Genomic DNA, 9972 nt, shown 5'->3' with positions numbered 1-9972 from the left:
AGACTATGCTTGGAAGAATCATGCAGGAAGTGTCATGCTTCCATGGTCCTCAGACAGAACTAAAGCAGGAGAACTAAAAAGCAGGCAGTACTCATCAGGGCATGGAATTGTTGCACTGGAGGCAAAATCCTGAAACTCAGGTTACATTCTGGACCAGAAGGAAGGATCAGAACTCAGGAGGTCCACATATTCACTCATTGTCAGCCCGACATTTTTTCTGGACACAGAGACATATATTTAAATGCAAGTGTAATCATTTTTTGATCAGGAAGAAGAAGAAATTCAAGGATAATTGTCATGGGTGTATCAAAGAGAAATTTAAAGAAAGACTTTGATTCTTGATGAGTTATCCTAGTAGCATGCTGGAGAGACAGGGATTGCAATTCTCTGTGAGACATGATGGAAAGCAGATCACAGAACTTGTCACGGGATGCTGTATGGATAGGAAGGGATGATGCTGGAGTCCTGGTGAGAAGTCGCCACTCAACACTGTGTAATCAAGGAAGAAATAATACAGAAACTCATTAAGTACTTTTTAGATTGACCTCTGGACAGAGAGACATTCTATTATCTAGGAAAAAGGGGATGAAGAAATGGATCTTCCCTTGCAATCTAACTGGAATTATTTGCCAGAACACAGGGATGAAAGTCAGAATAAATGACCATAATGGAATAAGAGACTTATTTCCACAACCTTTGTCATAAGAAGCTCTGAAGAAGGTTAGGTAAATTGTGGAATAATGATAAAAGCCTTGGCTACATTAAAGACTTCACACATTATATGAGTGAAGTCTTGGACTAGATGAGAAGGGAGGGCCAGAGGAGTCTGCTCTCCAGACTGGTTGAGAAGTGGTGATCAGGTACATCCAGTCCCAGGTAAGAAGCCAAGGTTGTATGTAGTTCAGATTAAGATGTTATTATCTCGAGTGGGATGGAGGAGGACCACTGAAGAGCAGGTATACCACATCGGGCTACTCTGTCTTTTAATGATATTGAACCCATTGCTGAGCCTGTTTAAAACAAGCATACATCAACCATTCAAAACTCAAATCCTTCTTTTCTTGCCTAAGTGCTTGAGTCACTTTACTTCAAAGCTCAAAGGAGGACTAGGACACAAATCCAGACAATTCAAAGCCAATTTACAAGCTTTCTTCAATGTTTCCTTATCAAACTATTTTTATTGTAATTTGAGTGCACAATGCTAATACTTTTGGAAGGGCCTCTCTATGAACACCAACCCCCTCTTTGCTCTCATTGGATATTGCCCACCTGGAGGCTCAGGCCAATCTTCATTCTAGGGCCTGGAGACAGTGATCTGTAGTGTGAGAACAAGAACATGTTCAGGTACCAGGTCCACTTTATTTCCCCAAGAGAAAGGATAGGACTCTCCAGCTTTCAAAAATGTCTGGTAGCAAACTGAGTTTCTTTCCTCTATGATAAAATATTCACAATGAGAAAAATAAATGAATCCTGACTTACTGGCATTAGATAGGTCAATGCTATTTTCTCTAATGATTCCATGCTCCTCAAATAGTTTTGCAAACTCTTCCTTGATGTCTGAACTCAAATCTGGTTCTAGGTCTGTGAGAAGAGCAATAGTGAGTGTAGCAGCTGTATTTTGTGCATTGACCACAGCCTGAGTGAGGGGACAGGGACTTTCCCTAAGGATGTGGAAATGGTTGGCAACATGATTGACAGGCATTGGTATGATCTATCCTGTATTTGGTATCCATAGAATATCCTTCTGTCACACTGAGAGATTTCAGAGTGCTTCCATCACTATGCTTGAGGGATGATTGAGGTGAGCATCAATCTTAAGGACATGAGAAAGAGGGAGGACCAAGCTGGGAAGACTATATTAAAGCTAGAGGTTCTTTCTTCTTTTCCACTCCAAGATCAGTGTCTGTGTGAAAATACTTTACCATAAAGCAACATCAGCTGGAAGGTTTCCCCATTCATTTCATTAATGAGATGAAACATAATATAATTATCATATTCTGTCTTCAGTATAGTAAATGTATTGAATCCATCATCTGTGGAGGAAATGGGACATGGCTCAGAAATTCTTTGTTCTGCAGGAATTAATGGATACACTCTTCTTGTTCTACCCCAAACACAAAATCATTAAATTACATATCCTAGAAGAGATTGGTAAACTGTCTGTTCCTTTCTGTGTTTAGCTTTCTGAACTTCAAGAAGTAATATCTAAGAAAAGGGACTCTGAGAGGTCCAGACCACTAGTTAACAGTAAGCCACAGGAGCACCACTCTCTCATCCTCTCCTAGGCTTACCTACCTCCCTCAGCAGCTTCAAGCAACATGTTTATATCTTTCATAAGTTTGTTTTATCAAATTATCTGCTGCTAAACCCTGAGCGATGCGCAACAGTGCTAGCCACCAGACAGTATCAAATAGATTCTATATCCCCCTACTTATCCCACTTGCAGGCCACAGGGTGTTAGCTATTAGATGGTGCTAATTTGACTAGTAGGTTCAAGTTCCGGAGTTCAGACTAAAGCAACACACACACACACTAAAGGTATTAAGGTTTACTAATCATCTTGTGGTTGGACATTTTATATACACACATGTCACAGAATATTACCAGCCTTTTCTGTATTGTCACCAACTAAAAATACTTTGGAGCACTCTTAATCTATACTGTAAAACAGAGTGAACTGGTGAGTAAGATATTTTGAACTGGCTGGCCTCATGCCCCACTACACAATACATATCTCCAGTTTCTGATCCCATTTAACTTTTGACTATTTTGGAAAAATTAGCTAAAGGATTTTATTTACATTATTTCCTTTATATCTGATGCTTTAGCAATCACAAATTGCCTATTATTTTAAAACTAGAAAACGATAATCACTTCTCATCCTTAGAACAACTGCAACTACTTCTAAGTTTCACCAATGCTGGACTTCAGCCAGTGATCTAGATTACCAGCCAGATTTCCACCATCTGCCTCAAATTAGCACTCTGTAATGGAGCCTGATGTGGTTCCCAGTACCACACAGGAGAATTATTATTATCGCCTTTACTACAGGAAAACGGAAGTACAAAGGGGTGGATTTATTTGGCTAACAACTACTAATAAAAACTTAATTCATAATCATATAATCTTAACTTGTGATGTACTGTCTCATTAATGTGGCTTCAGAAGTATCTCTGATCTCCCATTATAGAACTCGTAGTGAATTAATTCCTGTCACCAACTCCTGTCTCTGACTTTTGAAAAACAACCTGTTATGAGATCCTGGATCAGTGTCACACGAAGCATTCTAGATTTGTATACAGACTTAGTATGTGTGTACACATGTGCATACTGAGAGGCCTCTCTTCCCCCAATCCCAAGTGTTTGTAGGCATGAGACCATACCAGGTTTTCCTTTCATGTTTCTCAGCTAGGAGCCTCTCACTTACACAGTATGGAGTTTAAAAGCTAAGGAATTCTCCAAGACATGAATGTGCTCCACAAAAAGTCTCATGCTGCCATGTTCTTCTATCTTTTCTCTTTTGTCAGAAGCCAGGATAATAGTGTACCATTCCCCATTAATCTGTACTAGATAAGCAAATGGTTAAGGAAGAAGAAGCAGGGATACCACATGCATGTTTCCACTTGAACTCCAGCCTATGCATTAGGGCCTGAGCATACACAGGGGTATATTTCATGCCAGTTGCCACAATGCTTAGCATACTGTCCCTACCTCTCAGTGAGAACAGAGGTCCCCAAACATTGTTAGATCTGAGTAGCTGGTCTTACTTCAAGGTCTGGAGCCATTCATTTGTCTAATACATTGTGGCACAATAACCATTCCCTCAAAGGACCCACTTGGCTAAAACATTTCCACAAAGCACATTCTGATCATACATACAATTCACTGATCGTACTTTTTCTATATTAAAGGTCCTTCACATAGACCTAGCTTCTTCTGCATGGACACAGACTAGGGTTAGTCCCAAACACAGCAGCAGCAGCAGCAGCAGCAGCAGCAGCTGCTGCTTCATTTGGTCTGAAATAGAATTATCTGTGTGTCAGGACCACGTCTTTCTGGTGATGTTGCCTACACTCTACTCCCCAGCTCCTTTGCTTGTCCTTATATACTCTCTGGGTTCAGTGGTTTTTTTTTTTTCTTCCTGTATGGGTCGACTCTACCTCTGTCAGGCTTTGTGGAATATTTTCTCATTTATTGATGAGAGGCCAAGGATTGTTCCTGCCATTTTCAAACTTGGCAATATCATCACCTATGGATTGATTTAGTAGTCTTACATTTCTCAAAACATATTTCCAAGAAAACAGTGGGTGTTCAAGGGAACTGTGATCTGGAACTAGAGGCACCTTTGGATCTGGCTTGGAATCAGAAAGACAGTTTTGGAGGGGATGGGAAATGAACTGGAAGGACAAGTATGTATAGAATATTTGCTTTAAGGTGAGTATGGAAGAAGTTGAGTTACTCAACTTTTGAAAAAGATTCATTCATATTTCATGTGTATGAGCATTGGTTTTGCATGTGTACCTGAGTACCATGCACAGGCCTGGTGCAGTGGAGGTCAAAGAAGGAATCAGATTCTTTGAAACTTGTTTTTGCTGAGGACACAGGTTCAATTACCTCACTTACCTGGCATCCTAAAACTGACTCTATCTTCAGTAACAGGAAACCATACACTTTCTTTTGATCCCTGTTGCCTCCTGTACACAAGTGGTGCATATGAACTCATTCAGGCACATACACATAAAAACAGTAAATGTTAACCTAAAAAACTTATCAAGAAAAGTCTTCCAAGGCTATGGGGATAGCTGCCAAAAAGGCTTCAACCTTTGTACAGGTAGCACTGACCTCAGAATCCAAAGTGGTATCAGTAGCCAGGTTTCATCAACTGTTTACTTTTGAGAACATTGGACTTCAACTGACAAGACATAATCTCACCATTAATGAAAAATACAAGTATTGTTCAAAGTCATATTTGCTGATGGATGTCCAAGTAGAAATCATGCCAAAAATCATATTTCCATAAATATACACTTACAATGGGAACATATTTTGTATCAGTAGACATTTCATTTACCCTGGAATTAGAAACATAAACGAATGTTTGATGTGGGAATATAAAGAATTCAAGAAGGAGGCAAGTACTCGATACGCTTCATTTCAACTTTACATCAGCTTTATATGGTATGTACTATTTTATTTTTCTTACCATAGTATTAGTTAAGACTCAAAAAGTTTAAGTAACTGTATAAGATTATATAGTCAGTCAATGTGAGAACTTAGATTTAAACCCAAGACTCTCTAACTCAGGAGCCTCTGTTCTTATTGATGCCACTATACAGATCTGGATGTTTTTACCATGAAAGGGGGATGATTAATAGGAGAAAGAAGAATAAACACTGCTGTACAGCTTCAGACATTTTGGACTGGCCGGTACTAGCAAAGAAACTGCACATGTGTTTCTTTAAAATATGGAGGCGTTGGTGTGGTCCAAGACTGAATGAGGCATGACAACTGTCTCTCTCTTGGTCTACAAGTGTTTGGTGGATACTAGGGGAATATCACGATCTTCCCTCCTCTTACTTCTCCTCCTTCTCCTCCTCCTTCTTTTCCTTACCATTTTCTCCTCCTTCTTCTCTTCTTTCCCTCATTCTTTTTTGTTGTTGTTGTTGATTATGTTGTCTGCCCACCTGTTCACATGCTTATGCCTTTGCTAGTATATGCAGAAGTCAGAACAGTAAACCAATATATCCCTCTATCTCTTTTTACTTCATCCCCTTGAGACAGGGTCTCCCTCTCAATCTGGGAATTAGTGTGTTTCAGATAGGCTACCTATCCACTAGGTCTCAGCAATGCTCCAGTCTCTGCCATCTACCTAGTGTTGGGGTTAAAAGCAGACATGACCAGCTTTTTAATGTGAGCTGAGGTGGGCTTGGAGCTTACACTGAGATTGGAATGGTCTTCTATCTCTGGCTATCCTTCTGCTCCACCCTCCTGCACTCGGGGATTATGGGTTGTAGCACCTCATCTGGCTATGGACTATTGTTTTTCTAGTAATGAACTAGAAGTTGCTTCTACAGCAGAAGGCAACAATGAGTTCCCTCCACTCCCAACTTCAGCTCAGGCACCTACCCTGTCACTAAGCATGTTAACACTCTTGACTGAAAACCTGAAGTAGTCAAGAAATGACTAGAAAAAGTGTGTGGGTAAGGAGTTTAAGGACTTTACATGTAACCAACATACATCCCAGTTGTAACTAGCTAGTATTTCTGAAACTGACTAATAGGAAAATGATTTAATCACTTTAACCTGTGTCTTACCCTCAACTAATTGAACAAATAGCTCATTCAGAAAGCCTATGGACACATTCAAGCCACTTATATGATGCCAGGGTATATTTGGGTTCAAGAAGAACATCTATGAAAGCAGGCTTATTTGATTCCTGTCCCAGAGAGATAATATTCTGTAGTCTCTCTAGCAGCCAGAGTGAGAGTTCATACTGCTGACCCTGGCTCAACAACAGTTCTGAAACACCTGCTGTGTCAGTGTCAGTGTCTGACCCCTGACATCCCCCACCCCCAGCATTGAGCTGGCTGAACAAGTCTCTGACACTGGAGCTACATGTCTTGCTTTGCTACAATTATATCTTCCTGTCAGACAACTGAAAACTGCCCACCCGCTGAGCTGCTGAAGAGCTACTTTGCAACTCAATCTAACTGAAACAAGCAACAGAACCCAGCCTAAACAAAGGGATAGGTCCTTGGGTTTTCACATATATATTCAGTGCCCTACATTAAAGATTGATCCTTGATCAGAGAACTTTGTCTTGGCTTGTTATTTCTCTCACTGAACTTCCAATCTACCACAAGTTTTCCTTTCAGGCACCCAGTAACCTGTGACTGTTGTCAGTGCAGTTGGCGCCTGAACAAGGGACCTAAATACGGAAAGACTGATTGAGGGACACAGACTTGGTGGGGCTGCACAGAAAATGGAAGATGGTATCCTGCATGGGAAGCAACATACAGCATTAATGTTAGTGCTATAAGTATTATCTTTTGAAGGCTGTTGACTGCAAGGTTGCAAAAAGGATATAGGCTAGACTGAGTAAGAGTTGTCCCAACACTGATGTCAGTTAGGGGTTGACAGTGGAAAATGTGACTGGAAATGTCTAAACAGACCTTTGTCCACAGTCAAAAGCTACATCAGGGAAGAGGAGTAGGGCTTAAAATAATAAAATAAAATAAAACCTAATTAAAACAAATAAAATAAAATAAATACTGAATACACACAAAAGGGAGATGCAAGATATACAAATGACATGAGAGAGACAGACAGAGAGAGAGAGAAAAAGAGAGAGAGAGAAAGAGAGAGAGAGAGAGAGAGAGAGAGAGAGAGAGAGAGAGAGAGAGAGAAGGAAAGTGGATTTTAAGCTCTCCCAGGGATAGAAGGACATCAAGAGATGTCCTGCTTCTGCTTTCTGGTCCCAACAGTAGACATCCTTAGTTCTGGTTACATCAAGTTTTCTACCCTCTCTGTATTGTCTGTGTTTGGTGCACCAATCTGTCCACATGTCAACTCATGTCTGTTTTTGTTTTGTTGTCTGAATGACTGTCGTTCTGTGTTTCATGTTGAAAAGAAAAACATGGTTAAAACATTATCTGCTGGCTATCCATCCTTGATTCAGTCTCAGTTGCACAGTGGTGGCTGATTTAAGTTGCCCAGCACCCTTAGCCAGGAGTCAAGTGCAGCAGGAGAGGCCCTGCTGAAAGCTGTTTTTTAGAGGGTCCAGCTGCTTCTTAGTTCTAAGGCAAATAAGCTGATAGGTTTGGTTTTTTTTTTCCTTAAAAAAAAAAAAAAACTCTGCAATTATGATTACTGGGTTCAGCAAATGACAAATTGCTTTTTCTCTTGAAATTATACCTAGAAAAATAAAAATTCTTTAATTGGTATAAATGTATAAGATTCGTGTAGCTGTTTCACACAACACACTATTGCCATGAAACCCCTCCCCCCATAAACACTTCCTGTGACCCTCACTGTGTGCACCATGCTGTCTCTGAACTAAGAAATCGCCCTGCCTCTGCCTCTGCCTCTGCCTCTGCCTCTGCCTCTGCCTCTGCCTCTGCCTCTGCCTCTGCCTCTGCCTCTGCCTCTGCCTCTGCCTCTGCCTCTGCCTCTGCCTCTGCCTCTGCCTCTGCCTCTGCCTCTGCCTCTGCCTCTGCCTCTGCACACAGACACACACACACACACACACACAGACACACACACACACACACACACACACACACACACACACACACACACACACAAACACAGAGCCAGAAAAGCATCTTGGGAGCTTTAAATGTATTTATTTCAGATCTCAGTGTCTATCTGTCTGTCTGTGTAGCCCTGGCTGTGCATGGAGATGGCTCCTTATGTTCCAGGCCTGGCTACATGAGCCTGGATGTCTGGGTGTCTGGCTGTTTGGCTGTCTTGCTGGCTGTCTTTATGGCCCTGGTTGTGCATGGCTGTGGCTCCTTGAACTCCAAGCCTGGCTACACAGTGCTGTCTGTCTGTCTGTCTGTCCTGGAGCTCACTGTGTGACCCAGGCTGTGCTAGAACTCAGACATCTCTATGCCTCTGCCTCTGCACACAGACACACACACACACACACACACACACACACACACACACACAGCCAGCAAAGCATCCTAGGAGCTTTAACTGTCTTTATTTAAGATCTCAGTGTCTGGCTATCTGGCTGTCTGTCTCTGTGGCCCTGGCTGTGCATGGAGGTGGCTCCTTGTGCTTCAGGCCTGGCTACACAGGCCTGTCTGTCTGTCTGCCTGTCTGTGTGGCCCTGGCTGTTCATGGAGGTGCCTGAAAAAAAGCTAAGACATCCAACCTTGAGGAATGAACAATTAAGGAATCCCTGGAATTTCTGTTAGTAGATTAGCTGAACTACACAGTCTGTAAGCCATTCTAACAAACAAATCACATACATGCTGTAGGTTTTATTCCTCTAAAAAACCCCACCTAACACAATACCACAGAGGCATTTACATTTGATTTGGATTGGGTAAAAAGTAATGAAGGCATTTAGAAAGAAAATAAAATAGGAAAAATATGTGATGCCATATAAGCTGAGAACAACTGTCTAACACAAAAGGACCAAGAACAGCTTCCTATGGAGAAAGAGCTCAGACTATATAAAATAACTTCAGTAGAAGAATCTAAGTTTGGAGATAGGAGTCTAGCCCCATTGAACACCTTGCTCTCAGAGTTCTGGCTGCCAGAAATGAGAGCGTTCAATTCTTGCTGTTGAAGTCATCCATACTGCATGATTTCGTAAAGTCACACCCTGCAAACTGACACAACCCCCTTTCTAGCCTTGACTCACTTCATAACTTCTATGCTTGCTGTGCTCCTGCAAGGTTTCCTTTGGCTCTCTGAACTACTTGTGCTCCTATTTGTCATGGCCTTTGCATGTGTGGACACTCTCCATGCCCTAGATAGCCCTCTGCCTACTTCCTGGTGGTCTGGTTAATGCTTTCATATTTTAATATATTATTTCATGTTTGTGAGTGTTTTGCTTGCACATGTGTCTGTGCATCACATGCCTGCAGTGCACACCTAGGGTGTCAGAACCCCTGATACTACAGTTATGGATTCCTGTGAGCTACCATGTCAGTGGTTGATATTTAACCCAGGACCTCTGAAAGAACAGGCAAGTGCTCTTATCCAGGAGTCATCTCTCCAGCCTCTCCCTCTCTGTTGTCATCCTGCTTTCCCTTGTTCAACGTTTAGTGACTGATTGCTAACTCTGTGCCTGCCGTGTGCTGACCTTTTGTGTAAACACTGTTCTTGACCTCAGATGACAGATTCCCCTAAGTTAAATAACTTTGTATTGCAATGTCCCTATGATAGATACCTATTGAGGAGAGGACTCAAGACCTCTTAGGAAAAGACTATCTGTGTTCAGTAGCAGATTGGAAT

The 9972-nt window shown here is 41.6% G+C and overlaps 1 pseudogene; it reads right to left on the bottom strand.

Annotated features, from left to right (window-relative positions):
• On the bottom strand, positions 239-3572 carry Mup-ps2 (major urinary protein, pseudogene 2; annotated as a pseudogene).

The sequence above is a fragment of the Mus musculus genome, chromosome 4 (assembly GCF_000001635.26).
Source record: "Mus musculus strain C57BL/6J chromosome 4, GRCm38.p6 C57BL/6J".
Classification (NCBI taxonomy): Eukaryota; Metazoa; Chordata; class Mammalia; order Rodentia; family Muridae; genus Mus; species Mus musculus.
This window is presented reverse-complemented; position numbering and strand designations above follow the sequence as displayed.